The sequence below is a fragment of the Macrobrachium rosenbergii genome, chromosome 49, assembly GCF_040412425.1.
Source record: "Macrobrachium rosenbergii isolate ZJJX-2024 chromosome 49, ASM4041242v1, whole genome shotgun sequence".
In the NCBI taxonomy this organism is placed as follows: domain Eukaryota; kingdom Metazoa; phylum Arthropoda; class Malacostraca; order Decapoda; family Palaemonidae; genus Macrobrachium; species Macrobrachium rosenbergii.
This window is the reverse complement of record NC_089789.1, coordinates 35446106-35463605: the sequence shown is the minus strand read 5'-3', so window position 1 is coordinate 35463605 and position 17500 is coordinate 35446106. Positions and strand designations below refer to the sequence as shown.

General features: G+C 33.4%; 1 long non-coding RNA gene across 1 annotated transcript in view; it reads left to right on the top strand.

Annotated features, from left to right (window-relative positions):
• Window positions 1-17500, top strand: part of LOC136832433 (uncharacterized) — a 138866-nt gene that overhangs the window by 78188 nt on the left and 43178 nt on the right. Inside the window, exon 2 of the long non-coding RNA XR_010851202.1 lies at window positions 4875-4932. This is a non-coding gene — a long non-coding RNA (uncharacterized lncRNA). The remainder of the gene's footprint in view (window positions 1-4874; window positions 4933-17500) is intronic.

Genomic DNA, 17500 nt, shown 5'->3' with positions numbered 1-17500 from the left:
TTGCCCATATTGCTATAGTGTTAAACGTTTATACAGTTTCGTCTTGCCGCCTAGATTCCGGTTTGTTAGCAATTGGAACATTTATAAGGGCTCAGGTGCTTACGTAATCTTGTCGTTGCTGTATCCCATCATCCTTTATTTATTCCAGGCGTTCATTTGTTTATAATTCTGTGAAATTCCTTCTCGGTAGTTGCTGGGGTTATGTAAGCAGTAACACTAATGTATAACTCTCAGAATATATATATATATATATATATATAGTATATATATATATATATATATATATATATATATATATGTATATATATATATATATTATACCTATATATATATATATATATATATATATATATATATATATATACGTATATATATATATATATATATATATATATATATATATATATAGTATACATATATATATATATATATATATATATATATATATATATATATATATATGTATATATACATATATATATATATATATATATATACATATATATATATATATATATATATATATATATATATAATATATTATATATATATATTATATATATACATATATATATATATATATATATATATATATATATATATATATATATATATATATATGTGTGTGTGTGTGTGTGTGTGTGTGTGTGTGTGTGTGTGTGTGTTTGTACCCAAAACACTTTTATCTAGTTTTCATTTTAAATGGCCTGTCATCTTACTACTAATTTTATATTATGAACTCAACAACTAATACCCTGCCATCTACTCCACCAGTGCCTGGAGTAATACTGAAATTCAGCGAGTTTTGCTTTCGATGTACCTTCAGATTATAGAACGGAATTTAGAAGATAAAAAGAGAGGAAAAATAAGAGTACTTCTGTTTATGTTTGTAATTAAACATTTCACTGCAACAGCAAAAGACTTTTGATTATGTTTTTTTTTTTTTATTTCTAACTTACCGCCACTCCTAAATTTAGTATTTTGAGGCAATCTAGATTCAAACGTTTTTCCCCATGTTCGTCAGTAGTTTTCTAAAAAGAATGTTTTGAGTATGAATAGTTTATGGACAATAAAAAAATATTCTCTCTTTTTGTAATACACCAGTGCTCCTTTTAATAAAGAAGACTACTCAGATATAAAAGACTCATATTGCTGAAAACTATTCTACACATTGGAATAATCTTATTTGATCATTCCTTAATCCGTCGTAGTGACGATGGGATTTAGTCATATGCATATCCTAAAGCTTTTAATCGCCCGGAAAAGATATAACTGAAATAATGTTGAAAAACATTAAAATATTGTTCACAGTTTACTGCAGTATATATTTCCCTTTCATTTATAGCTTTTTTTTTCCTCGAGATCGTACTCTTGTGAAATATGTAGGTACGAGGCTGAGGATTAGCTTGGGACTGTAATATTCTGAATAACCTGAATATATGTGATCTTTCTAAATTCGTAGGAATGGCTTAGAAATTTCTTTTTCTCTTCTTTCCAGAAATGTGATACAAAACATAATCTGTATGCTTTCCGGTATTACAAAAGGAATTCGTGTGCCTAAATTTTTTATCCGAGAATTTTTGATACAGCACGATCAATTTCGTATTTCGCATACTCCCTAACAAGGAAGGCTTTCCTGTACATTACAGTTTCTCCTTATGCTTCACGACGTCTTCAAGGCCTGGTGAATATTGTACTGTCAGTATGGAGAGGCTCACGTTCATTTAGCTCCGAAGTGGGCTAGACGTGAAGACTCGGGATATAGGAATCCCTGGCCAGAGTGACGCTGCAGGAGATGAATATATTCTCTTGGCATTAAGGACCTTGGCCCAATCCGAGGAAGGATCTACTCTACCTTGTAATCCACTATGCATGCTCATAATGATTGTTCAAAGGTCACTCACGGAATCGTAGTATCTAACACGTTAACAAGTGTAACACTTCGAAGGCAACGCTTTTCTCACTTTTAACACTTTTTGCAGTTTTCATCGTGCTTCCCAAGCAAGAGTCGTGTGCACACGGCATGAATGATTACACGTAAGACCTATTTTGAGAAACTGTATAGTCTTCCATGACGCATGTTTTAGTCATTATAGACTTACTGTGAAAAATTACAGGATCATTAATCAGTTGTAGTTTCTTGAATAGATCGCAGTTTTTAATAATCAATATATATATATATATATATATATATATATATATATATACATATATATATATATATGTGTGTGTATATATATATATATATATGTATATATATATCTATATATATATATATATATATATATATATATATATATAATGTATATCTATATATATATATATATATATATATATATATATATATATATATATATATATATATATATATATATATATATATATATATATATATATCTTTTATGCAGTACTCGCTGTCTTGCCGTAGAGAAATATTTAGAGGCAACACAATTTTTCTCTTTAGCTTTTAATGCAGAGCCTGTGCCCTATTTATCCCAAGGTCAGAAAGGCTAGGAAAAAAAAAATTTGAAGAAGAAAATGCCTGGGATAGACCCGTCTCTGAAAGGACATCGTAAAAGTCCTGGAAAACAGAATCAGAAAATGAATTCCAAAGCTCGATAGTAGGGAGAAAGAAATGATCACTGAAGGCTGCTGCAAGTTGAGGAACATTGATTCTTGCAGAATAAACATGGGGAGAGGTCGTAAGGGCTATTACTTGGCAAAAAAGTCCTGGAAAGCAGAAGCAGAAAGTGAATCCCAAGGCTCGAGAGCAGAAAGAAATAGTCACTGAAACCTGGAAATTAAGGCAAACCGATTCCCACAGATGATATATGGGAAGAGATCGTCTAATGGGTGTTACAAGGCCACCATTTGCCTTTGCTTCAGTCCTGTAGAAGAGGAAGACGCAAGGTTCAGTACTCAACCACATGCGAACATGTTAAACATCTTTACAAGGCCCTACAGTGAGTTTTAATTCAGAATAAAGAAAATATCTCGCTGCCTTTAAACAAACCTGACGTCCCTCTCCAACTGAATACTTATGTTCTGATAATTAAGCTACTAACAGAAAATTTGGCATCATTGAAGTCAGGTGTCCATCGAAAATATATTATTAATCCACCATTTTTTTTTTTCATTGGAGATGACAATGTCGGTCTTCGAATAAATAAACAGGTTACCACTGGTCCGAATATTGTTTCTCAGCAATGTGAATATATACCAATTAAAATATGAAAATCGTTACGTATGGTATTTTGCTGGAACATTCCAGCATATAGTCTAATGGGAGGACTGTGAAACGTAGATGACATACACTTAAGCGTAGTTTCCATTAACAAAAGAATACACACACACACACACATACATATACATATATATATATATATATATATATATATATATATATATATATATATATTTATATTATATATATATATATATGTATAAACTTCAGCTCCACAATCTTCTCTCATATTTGTGTAGTAAATTAAGCAATGTGGCAAAAGTAATACGGTTCCTTTGATATTTGAAGTAATACTCTTTACTTTCATTTCACAGTTCCAGGGGAGATTAATCTGTGTTTACAAAATATCACTGATAGAGGATATTGTGATGTATACTAGTGCTTGTAATGTAACAGTTATATCGCATGTTACAACACTTGCTGCGCAGTTATTTGGTTCCACGAAAAATGTTTGTTTATAAGATTAGGGCTTTCTTTGCTCGACGCACTGTTGTTACATATATCATTAAGAACGATTTTGCAAACGGGAAGTGGTAAATTGAAGTTATTTATTTTAATCGAAATAAAACTATCATTATTTGACACAGCCATCATTTCCACAAAAGAAAGTATGTAAACTAAGAACCAACATAGGTTGGTAAGAGTTTCTCTGCCATAGTTATTGAATTCCTTGTCTCAATTCCTTTCAGGATTAGCGCGTAACAAATCTATCGTACTTCTCTGAAATAAATACATTAAATATCCCTCTTTTATAACTACAATGATGTTGTCAGTTGGTCGGAAAAGCAGGAAGGCCCAGAAATAACGGTTAGATTAAAAAGGGAAAAGGTGAAGACGCAGGTTGGTAAGAGTTCCTCTGCCATAGTTATTGAATTCCTTGTCTCCAATTCGCTTCAGGATTAGCGCGTACAAATCTAACTGTACCTCTGAAATAAATACATTAAATATCCCTCTTATATAACTACAGTGATGTTGTCAGTTGATCAGAAAAGCAGGAAGGCCCAGAAATAACGATTAGATTAAAAAGGGAAAAGGTGAAGACTCAGACCATAGGGTGTTCAGGCAGAAAGGGCACAGGACAGGGGCAATTGGTGAGAACTCATTTCACGTTTAACCTCATTAAAGACGTTATCATTAATGGGCGTACGTCTGCAAGGGACACGTTATGTATCCGACGTTAACTTTGTTGTGTGAACGTTTTATGTCAAACTACAGCTCTGCGATAAACACATTAAATCTCTGATTATATTTATGCGACGCTGAATCTCTGCCCTTCTCTCTGCACAAGCCGCCTTCAGCACTACCTAAGTAGTGGATGAGGTTCTTAATTGACTGGTTCCTCGTAGTTGACACTTTTTGGTCGAATCATATCTCTGCAAGACACTAATTTTAGCCTGTATACTAAAATTGTATAACATAATTCTAGAATGTTTGATGCTATCTTTGTACTAGCTAACCTTTGTAAGTTGATATAAGTTGAAATAAAAACTTGTAGTTATCCGACTATGCCTTAACGTAAAACACGTGAAGACCATTGAAAAGATTCAGGTGAAAAATACTGTATAAATTTATGCTAATCCTAAATTTTTTTAACCACTGTAATTAATGTCCTCCTTTTTAATCGTTTCAGAAATACTCTAAGGTCACCTGTTGCCACGGTGCAAGATCTGCAAGCAGTCCTTTTCACCGTGAGTAACAAGGTTCTATTTTGTGCCTAAGATTTGTTGGCGTCCCTTATGTGGGATACCACTATACCATGTTTGCCAGTCGTTGTAAATTGATTATATTTTTTGTAAACTGGCGTGGCAACGGCTAGGGTTAACGACGTGCCAGTCTTCGAGTTCATAAGAGTAATATGTACTGGATCAACGCTAAGGTTTTTACGCTCAGATATAGTACATACGGGGAGTCAGAGGCTTTTTATTAATTAATTAATTAATTTATTTATTTATTTAATTATTTATTGTAGGAATTTACTGCTCCTTGTGTCAGATAAACCTTCATAATGGAACAGACAGGGAATGGGAACGATCGTTTCTACGTTAACAATTGCGGAGGCTACTGGACTTGCTACAAAACCACCTTTCGTTTTATATTAACTGGTTTTTTACATACCGTGCTGTCATTGCAAGTCAGTGCCGATTGAAGTTTTATGAGAGTCATTACACCCTTCTGCACGAATGCTTTACAAAAGCAATGTTATTAGGTATGCTGTGAACGTAAGAAAGATTATCATCGTTACTCAAACAAAATGAATAATGTGGTTCCTAATGGAATATTATAGCTAGGAATTAAAACTCGACTGTCGTTAGTAATAAGATGATTTCGCTGCAGAGTGAAACTAAACAGGCAGGTATTTCACGCGATGAAAAGGAAAGGTAGTTATGCGTTCCGAAATTACTCTGTAAAATATGAAAGTGTCAAGGGGGAAACGTAAATCATATTTAAAGAGCAGTGTAATTTGCATTTGTATGTCACTGCGCATTTGAGACAATAATTCGGAAATGTCAATGCTTACATTTACAAACGCTTACACGCCATTCGAAGGGTGAAATCAAACAATACATACAAACGGCACATTATGCTTTAAGGAAGGTGAAATAAAACAATAAGTTCAGTAAGTTAGCCAGCATAAATGCATTTATTCCACGTGTTGTGTATGTTCCAATTTTACTCATTTATTACTTCTGCATAAATAAACACTTCATGGATATGCTCGAGAAATTCATCGAACGCGAACGCGAAGGTAGACCAGGAAATGGCTGAGAAAGCCGCTGAATTGGCTGACTAGGAGACAAGGAGTTGACTGGAGAGAAAATAAAACAAGTTTCTGAAAACAGACAAGGAATGCAAGATAGAAAGCTACTGAAAAAGGCAACAAGGAATGATGGAAAAATGGCAAAGAAAATAGCGGACAAGTAGATAAGGAAATGGCTAAAAGTTAGGCCACAATAAATGACTGAATTAATCTTGACCAACTTAATTGCTAGGAAGATCCTATTAACAGATATGCCCTTGAAAATGTTCAATCGAAGGTCTTGATTATCGTCAAGTCACGCTTGCTTTATTTAATGCACGTTAAATGAATAAGACCTCTCTCTCTCTCTCTCTCTCTCTCTCTCTCTCTCTCTCTCTCTCTCTCTCTCTCTCCTCTGATTACAGTGCAATACCACTTATTTATGGCTACATTACATGGGAAAAGTGGCTACCACTTACGTGCACTACGTCCAGTTTTGCCTGTAATACTGACACCAATATTAGAAAGTTCCCGTAGAAATATGAAGATACCAGGCCATGTATCCTAGTATGGTAATTATCAGAGCTGTTGCTTCCTGGAGTGCGTTTGATTCACAAAGCAGAAAATACCTGATGGTGTTGTGAAGTAAAATTCTGTGATGAATGATTTTAAGTGTACATTTGTGTTTATACACATAGTTTAGAATTGGATACTAGCATGAATGTATAAGTGGATTTCTTAGAGATGCGTGTGTGTGTGCGTGAGTGTTTGTGCGTGCGTGTGGGTGGGTATTTGAGTTAGCACATATAAATACCGATTTGTAATCAGCTAAAGTTACAGTTCGGTAGCTGGTGAATATTGTCACAGTATTAGTTGAGAAAAAAACCTTTTTACTTTGCCCTAGGCGTATCGAATCACAGGCACCTGAGAAATACCAATTTCTAAAAACACAAGGACAATCCTTTGTCCACCGCCCGAAGCGAGTCCTCTGCAACTTGGAATTCAATCTGACTCTGCACTTAGGCCCCTTGTCTTTCTTTAGTACCCATGCAACTTCGAATGCAGTGGAAGATCTCTTGCTTGAACCTTCTAAAATAAGAAGAATAGAGTTTTGTCGATTAATAGTTGAGTTTAATGGGTCGAAGCCAGGTTGGGGATCTTATAGAGTTAGCAACTTATTTATGAAATAGTAGTTTAGGATAACATTTCCTGAAGTCACCTTGTGCAAGGGGAAAATGCGTGTAGGGGCAAGAGGAAATGTTACATTGATTTAACGTAGGTGTGATCTTTATAAACTACCGTGCTGGAGTTTTCAGAAGATACACTAATATGTGATGCAACTTATACACGTGTCTATATTTTTTTCAACTTATCCTTTCCCTGTTGTGGGGTGGAGCAAAATTCAGTTGTTCTTTGATTCTAAGCAAGTCTATCTAGACCAGGTGACGAGCACGACATTCATTTATTTACAGTAATTTATCGTTCATTGATTTATTGTAAATATTTATTTTTGTATGAATTATTTATTTGTTTACTTTATTTATGCATGTATGTGTATGTATATGTATGTATGTACATTGTATATATATATATATATATATATATATATATATATATATATATATATATATATATATATATATATATATATATATATATATATATACATACAAACTTATATTTTGTTTTTTTGTTTATTTGCTGTATGTCAATGAATTTAAGCTGATTTTCAGATGGAACATATATTTTTTCGTATTATGCTTACTGGTTTTCACTTTATTGTATATTTAATTACAAATTTATATGATTATTTACTATTTATCAGTTTATTATCACTTAATTTTTGCCTTCATGTTTCTCACTTATTAAATATTTATTTATATATTTGTTTGCCTATGTAATATGACATTTATTTTTAGTGTTATATCTCTCTTGAAGTCGAAAAAGATAGCAATCCAAAAACATAATTATATATATATATATATATATATATATATATATATATATATATATATATATATGAAAAAAGTTCATGCCTGGTTTTTTTTGAGGTTGTTGTTACGATGCAACCCTTCGTCCTCCTCGAATCGTAATTTTCTGTCAGTAAGTCCAATAAGTACCAAATGAGTTTAGGAGGTCATGCATGTGCCATCGCATGTACCCAAGCTGGCATTAATGGGATGACGGTTAGGTAGTTCAAATTCCTTCTGACCATTCTAGACTGCACAGGTGTCCCGTCTCTTTCCAATATGCTGACATGTTTAGGTCATACCGCTCCCTTCAATTATTTGTTGCATTCGCGTGTCAGCCTTGTTACTTGACAAGGGTGACAGGTATTGTCCAATTTGCATTGAAGGGCTTCGACACTGCTGCTGCCCCGATGTACACGCTCTTCGAAGAAGTCCCTGTCTTGGCACAACACTTGATTGCTACAAGGAGAGTGGCCTTAAAAATGTTAGTTTTTGGTGTTTGTCGCTTCTGGGCTGTTGATTACTGGGAAAGAATTCATATAGATTTTTCCCTGTTTATTCATCAATAAATATTATTAACTGTCATTACTGGATTGTATTTATATGTTTAACTAGAAATGATGAATACCTATATAAACAACATTTGTTAATCATGATTATTTTGCAGTAAGGACAATTTATTTCTTAGTAAGATCAATTATGGGAAAATATTTATGTGACAAGACGAACTTTACTCACTTTAAATGGCAGTTTTTTTCTGACGAAATTGAAATAGTAAATGAAAGTGCTCTATCTTTATCGAAAACAATGGCTGTCTCTCTCTCTCTCTCTCTCTCTCTCTCTCTCTCTCTCTCTCTCTCTCTCTCTCTCGTACATCGCAACCACACAAATATGCATGGTCCCCATTGCACTGAAGACTAGCTTGATGCGAGAGGACAGGCTGTCACTCAAAATCTGTCGAGTACTGGCAGCTCATCTGAAACGGATGTCCTCCCTCCCTCTTCAAAATCGCGTCAAGAGTTTTCTACTTGATTGGTGTGTAGACTTTTATCAGGCCGCCTGTGAATGGGATTTTCCTTTGATCGCATCCAACCCCTGTGTTCTTCATTGACTTCTGACAGGAAGCTGGGTCATTCCGAAATCTTGTTGTCCAAAACGCCAGGAAATTCAGCTGTGGTAACTAGAGGCATGACCTGTTACAGAGGGAATTCTCACGTAACGAAATTTAAAGGGAGTTCGATTCTGTGCATTTCTCTACGGTTGGTGTGACCTTCCATTCCAAGGTTTTAGCTTTCTGTAAAAGAAAACTATTGAGATGGCTATTTGTCTGTCTGTCCGCACTTTTTCTGTCCGCCCTCACATATTAAAAACTGCTGAGGCTAGAGGGCTGCAAATTGCTATGTTGACCACCCACCCTCCAATCATCAAACATACCAAATTGCAACCCCTCTAGCTTCAATAGTTTTTATTTTATCTAAGGTTACAGTTAGCCATGATCGTGCGTCTGGCACCGCTATAGGTGTCAACAACACAGGCCACCACCGGGCCGTGGCTGAAAGTTTTGCGGGCCGCGGCTGAGAGTTTAATGGGCTGTACAGAAAACGCGATTGCGCCCAAGAAACTTCGGCGCCTTTTTTTACTTTTTTCATGCTCTCTGAAGGCTACGTATTATTCAGGTTTTCAGTATCAACAAGAACAGTGGCAATGACAAGCTTCAGTTCTCCTTTTTTTAATTCTGTAATTGCTGTCATACAGTGTTCTGCCCGGAAGTCAGAAGCCGCCCAGACATTGATCCTTCTGAAAACAAATTGCTCCTGCTCTTTCTCTTACTTTTAGCGATAATCAGGATTTACAACTTAGTCCAATGATTTAGTAACTATAATTCTACATAATTTTACGAAGTAAATCATGTATTTTGTTTTTTTATATGAGTATTTGCAAGTAATAATAATAATAATAATAATATGAAGGGAGTAGACCCTCTTTTAAACAGGTCTTATTAAAAAGGATGGCTGTATTATGCGAATTTATCTTATATAGTGTCTTTTCTATCTTCCTTATGATTCACTTTTCAGGTTCAGCGATGTTAATTTTAATAAAAGACTTCCCATATTCCGCACACTATCCTTTTCCAACATGAATATCGGCCAGTTGCTGACTAACATCGCTGAGCCTGAAAAGCGAATCATAAGGAAGATAGAAAAGACACTATATATAATAATAATAATAATAATAATAATAATAATAATAATAATAATAATAATAATAATAATAATAATAATAACTGCCAAGTGAGATCTTTCAACATTGTCATATATATCACCAAATATCCATTTTCCTTTTTGAAGATTACGTACCAGGGTGTCAGTTGAGAAGAAACGATTTTTGGACTACCGTCTAAAGCCACAGCAGTAGTAGTATTTTTTTTTTTTTCTTCAAAGCCAGTGATTCTTGCTTATAGTAAAATATTTATCCTACAGATTTTGGATTATTTCCACGACAGTTCTCGTTATAATGCTGAAGCAAAGATTATACCCACACTGATATACTAGCAAGGTTATTTACGGTGCTGACACCCAGAATCAGTAAGGCAATGGACTCGGTTCCCTTTTTTTTTTTTTTTTTTTTTTTTTCGGAAAGTACTAGCGGATCCGAGGGGGTGGGCACCTGGGCACGTGCCCCACCCCCATAAAAAATAATGAGAAAATAATAATACTGAAGATTTAGATAATAATAAATGCGAAATATAAAAATGGGAAAAAAATAAAAAATCTGTTATAGAAAAATAATATATAACACGCATTTGAGATATATATACATTACACACATATATATATATATACATATATATATATATATATATATATATATATATATATATATATATATATATATATATATATATATATATAGTATGGAAATTGTTTTGTTTTTTCTAACTACTGAATCGTCACCTTAGTGGGAATCATACTCGCAGCAATTGGTCGTTGAACTTAGGGAAAGTACGACACCTTACAAAGTTATGAATTCCTGGTCAGGTTTTTTCCCCAAGTTAATTCCATGAAATAGCAGCCTCCAGTTCTTCAGTATCAAAGAACCTCCAGCCCTTTAACATCAATAAACACCACTCTCATAAAAAGATCGTTTAGTTTTGGACACAGAGTGGTAAATCTTAAATATTCCGTTTAAATTTGGTACTTGAACATACAGGTTTTTCAGCATACTCTAAAATGACTGAAGAACAGCTTTATGTCAGACTTAAATGGGTTTTGGAAAATAGGAATAGCTAGGAATAAACAAAGCGAGGAAATTCAACTCCTTTAATATCAGTCGTAAAACGGCGAATTCACTTATCTGCTCGAAAACGAGATTGACACGGTGATGATATTGCAGAAAAAAAAAAATTAGTACGCTTCAGAAGTAAGAGGCCAATATTTTACAAAGAAAAAAAATCAGTACAGTTATAACCTATGTCATTACGTTATGACCTTGGGAAGTCGGCATGTCTGCGCTGATTTGTAGGTCGTTACCCATGAATTTTTAACGGAAATTAGTTTATGACCGCGTGGCTGGTAATTCCTCCCTGAAGCATAGATGAATTTGCGAACAATAATTCCCAAGTAATAGCCCGAAATGAAAGGGGGCAGATCTGCTGATGGTTACTCTTGAGGTAATAAAGGCAAAAACACGATGTCTCTCCGGAGGTATCTGGGTAGAAAACAAACAGTCGTTGTATATGTATATGTATATATACATATATATATATATATATATATATATATATATATATATATATATATATATATATATATATATATATACACACACATATATATATATATATATATATATATATATATATATATATATATATATATATATATATATATATATATATATATATATATATATATATGTATATATGTATACATATATATATATGTATATATATACACTACATATATACGCATATACACACAAATGCGGACATAAAATTTCTGGTGACTCGGCTCATGACTGTTCTGTAGAGCACAAGGGAAAAATCACTCTTGCTCTCAAGTGGCCACGTAGCACCCGAAAGAACACATCTTCCTACATTTACTCTGCGGAAATCGGTACATCTCGTTGGATGATACGAGGTTCAGTGACTCCCACCTTCCTCCTAATGCCAAGCTTTGGACTTCTCTTCCTTCCTCGGTTTTTTTTTTCAGAATGATGATGTCCTCTCTTCCTTTAAAAGAACCCCCATTCTTTTTTTTTCTTTTTCTTGTTTTTTCGGGCCTGGGCTAGAAAGAAGTATTAGGTTGAACATCCAGGTCTTTGCTCCAAAAAAAAAAAAAAAAAAAAAGACACCTGTCCCTATTTCGTGTAACTTATTTCCGAAACGAAAATAATAAGGGCGATGAACAAGAAAATAATACCTGTTGTTTGAGATGAGACCTCGACCATCTCCCGTTCTAATCAAATCACAAGCTTTGAAAAGTCCCCCTGTGGAATGTTGGTTCATCCAAAAAGGAGCTGGGGCGGGCATTTTAATAATTATAATCGATAATTACATCCGAACAGGGTCATTTCATTTTTCCGCGCGGAGGGGAAAAACGGTAAATGAGCTTATTGGCTTCTGAGACTTTTGTCAGCCATCAAAGCTTGTAAAGGCCATCATCTGCTATGTAGGTTAAGCACAGCATATTGTGCAATTCGAAAAAAATGGACCCTGTTTCAAGCGGTTTTGTCAGGTCAGTGCAATGTCACGTTAATGTTTTTGTTTCAATGATGATGGTGATTATATTATTATTATTATTATTATTATTATTATTATTATTATTATTATTATTATTATTATTATTATTATTATTATTAGTTTAAATGAGAGAGATATTGAACGATAACATTAGCTTTTAAAAACAGCTCCCATTGAATAATAGGCCCTTATGAGAAAGCGAAGCAAGTAGAGAGAAGAAAAGATCATATGAAGAAAGATAACACATGTAATAAGTAAACATATTTGTATGGACAATATTTAAGTCCAGGTAACTAACCAACTGCGAGTTATACTCTCTCTCTCTCTTTCTCTCTCTCTCTCTCTCTCACACACACACACACAGATATCAGATCCAATAGAGAATAAGTCCACAGTCGGGACGGTGTGTGTAATATATTAAAAATGACAAAATGCGGAGGCCTTTTAGAAGCCTGCACAATTTCCCTAGTGCCGGCCTCTGAAACCTATCTACATTTCGTATTTAACGTTACTACATCGTTAGGGCTGTGGAGTTTTTCTCTAAGACTTTCCTACCCCATGGCGTAAATTGTTCTTGAGCTACCAAACCTCTGATCTTACAGTTCGTTTATTGTTAAGTTCCATTATTATATATCCATATATATATATATATATATATATATATATATATATATATATATATATATATATATATATATATATATATATATATATATATATATATACACACAATATATATATATATATATATATATATATATATATATATATATATATATATATATATATATATATATATATATATATATATATATATATATATATATATATATATATATATATATATATATTTATATATATATATAAAACATCTATATATATATATATATATATATAAAACATCTCTGCCTACTTTGTGTCTGTCATTAGTGGTTTCAGTAACTACGGACAGTTGTTCTGTTTCACAAAAACCTAAATCCTCTAGCGAAGTATATAAACATTTATGAACTTTTGATTATGGACTGTATAGAACCAGTTCCAATTTTCCACATCCCTTAAAGAATTAATACAAGTCCTTAGCTCCTATTTAAAATAGCATGGCTCCTACTTTCCCTGTCTGTATGTCTGTCTGTATGTCTGTCTGTCTGTCTTTCTGGATGTCTGTTTCCTCCCTTTTTTTCCTTCCTTTATTTTGCAGATGTTTTCCAGATATTTAAGGCTGTGTAAAGCGTGAGAACCATCAGATGAAACTTGAAGCCGGGTTGGAGAATTTGGAGGCTGTACAAATCAGTCTTTTTTTTCTCTCTTTCTTTTGTTTTCCGTTGGAGAACTTCCGGAAAACGAAAGTGAGAATTTTCATCCAGTCGCAGACTGTGGAAAATGTTAACTAGAACGATGGACTGTCTTGTCTCAACAGATTTAAAACGATTTTTGGGGCTGTTGAAATTTTATGAATGGTATTTATCAGTCACCATGTTTTCGTGAATTTTATATGGCACCTATTCTATCAAACCGATTTATTATTCACTGTATTTAAATGCGTCTGAATAATTCTTTTGTTACATTGATTGTGTGCCTTCAAACTCTGGCCTACACTCCCTTTGATTTATTTTTCCCTTTTATGTTGTTACGTCTTTCATTCATTTTTCCCTGTTATGTTGCTACTTCTTTAATTTATTTTTCCCTTTTATGTTGCTACATCTTTCATTTATTTTTCCCTTTTTTGTTGCTACATCTTTCATTTATTTTTCCCTTTCATGTTTCTACACCTTTAATTTATTTTTCCCTTTTATGTTTCTACAACTTTAATTTATTTTTCCCTTTCATGTTTCTACACCTTTAATTTATTTTTCCCTTTTATGTTGTTACGTCTTTAATTTATTTTTTCCGTTTTATGTTGCTACATCTTTAATTTATTTTTCCCTTTTATGTTTCTACATCTTTAATGTTTTTTGCGCCGAATGGATTTAATCCCTCTTTCGGATGAAAAGTCTACTACTGCTAAAATTTCAGCAGATTTAGTTTCATCCCATATGATGCATACTCTTTTCTTTTTATATTTCTTCAGTTTTTCGAATCCAAGCTATAAAATTCTCCATCGTACCTTTCTGTTTCGCAGATCGGATTTTGTCCACCAGCCCCAATATTCTTTTGATCATTTCTGGCAGCAGATGCTACCTATTAGTAAACTGCTAACCTCCGCCGTGATATTTTAGTTTTTTAGGTCTGATTTAACGATCTCAGAATATTTATTGCCTTCTTACCGAAGAGTGGCTTTTTTTTCTATAACTTCGCAATGGTTCCACTTTAATCGTAGGGTTCAGTGCAACTGACTCATTGTCACTATGTGTGGTTTCGTAACCAATAAAGACAAACCTAGAAATGTTAAGGCAGTCAAATGATAGTCAGTATCTTTACTTTTTTACTGTTTTATTCCTTATTTTTAGTCTGTGATCTTCATTCATATATCTTCTTATTATTAGCTTATTTCTAATTAAGAATAAAAAAGAGAGCTCTTCTATTCAATTCGCCAACACCTTTATTATTTTCATACTGACCTAAGCTTTTTCTCAAGATGGCTATGGTAATGAAGAAAACGTATTACTTCATTCTAAATACAAATAAAATTACATTTTGATTTTGGCCGCGGGTCTCTCTCTGTCAACTCTTCTCCCTCTCTAATCTCTCAAAAATTTACATCGAGCCATAGTTTATTCCTTCACCTGTTCGCACTCACGTTCCTTCAGAAATAGGTTGAAGAAAATACAGAGACCTGAAACTTTTCATTTTGTCTTAGTTTCATGGCAGCCGGGGACTTTGGGACCTCTCTCTCTCTCTCCTCCTCTCCCTCTAGAGTATTGAATCTTTCACTGGTTTTCGTTCTTCATGTCTCGGGGGAATTCGTCCTGAATTCTTAATATTGGATAACCTGACTCCGATCTTTTCACTAAAATAAGGGAAATGATTTCTTGTTGCTTGTGCACTAAATTTGTTCATCTGTGTTATCGAGCATGATATCATTACGTTAGTGATTATTTCATTTTATTTTAGATTTTTTTGTTATAGTTTATGTATTGGTTTCAGTTATAGGCTGTTTCAGCGCTCGAAAATTATGTCAATGTTTTCAGGCCTGCTTTCCTTTCGTTACAGATAGTATTTGCTTACAAGTATTTAAATTTCTGGCGTCTTCGTTTTTTGTGTATTGCTAAAAGAAACTCTTCAGTTAGGATGGCATGGGGATTATAATAATAATAATAATAATAATAATAATAATAATAATAATAATAATAATCTTAATAATAATAATAATAATTGATAAGCATCAAGTCCTGAATATCGAAATAAGAAGGATATGGGATATGCCAGTGGAAATTGTAACACAAGGCACGATCCCAAGATCCCTGAAGAGGAATCTGGAAAAAACTAGATGCCGAGGTAGCTCCAGGACTCATGCAGAAGAGCGTGCTACTAGAAACAGCGTGCAAAGTGAGAAAAGTGATGGACTCCTAAGGAGGCAGGATGCAACTCAGGAACTCACTTCTATAAAAACCACCCAGTCGAATATGGATGAGCTGTGATGACCAAAAAAAAAAAGAAAGAAAAATAATAATAATAATAATAATAATAATAATAATGATAATAATAATAATAATAATAATGGGGAGGAGGAGGAGGAGAATAATATTACATGTGTAATTTTTATTATCTGCCAATATATTCGATCGCGAGAGTACTCAAGTCTGAAAACACTCCAGAATTTTAAGTTTCCAACTGACTTTTATAGTTTCGTATTTTAAAACTGGACAGTTCAAAGTATAATGCAATATTTTGTTCTGTGCTTTGTGTTGAAATTCCTCTAACTATACAAAGTTACTTGGTTAAGTACTTCCAACAGAATATACAAAAATTGTGAAATTCTCACATTTTTGTTCGGTTACAAAAATAAAAGACGATAAATCTTCCCAGTGATAGATAATAAATTTTGAAGATTTCTGAGAAGTTTGAAAGAGGATTAAGCGACGATCATATTTATGGCTCTTATTTCCGAGGCATTCGGGGGCTTGAGAGAGAGAGAGAGAGAGAGAGAGAGAGAGAGAGAGAGAGAGAGAGAGAGATTGTTAGTTTCAAATGTCTTGAAATGATGGTTATTGTTTCCTAGTTTGATCAGAAACACCCAGTAATCTTGTATATAAAAGTATATATATATAAATTATATATATATATATATATATATATATATATATATATATATATATATATATATATATATACATATGTGTGTGTATACATATGTATATATACATACATATATATATACATACTGTATATATGGTAAGTGCTTAATCTGACCTAGATTAACCTAATATAATTTGGCTGGTCTCACATTGTCTGCCCTAGACCAAGAGAAACAAGAAGAAGGGAGGCGGGGGGCGAGTAAAAGGTCTGTCCCACCACCGGGAGAAAGGTTAGACATGCCTCTCGACAGTTGGAATAGTATAAGAGCTTGGTTAAATGAAAAATAGAACAACATTTATGAATGTCAATTTTCTCCTCATTGTGAGTGATGTTTTAAGTTAAAATCAGTGGAGGAAAAAATTCCAGTAATAAACTTACGGAATGAATTGAGAGGTAAAATCAGTTTTTCTTTACGTCTCTAGAGAGAGAGAGAGAGAGAGAGAGAGAGAGAGAGAGAGAGAGAGAGAGAGAGAAAAGGAGGTTTCTCTTAATCCCTTGGGCGTAATAGGATTGACGGGAAGGTGAGTCGAATAAAGTCATTAGGTTCACATCATTAAAGGTAATTAAGAGAA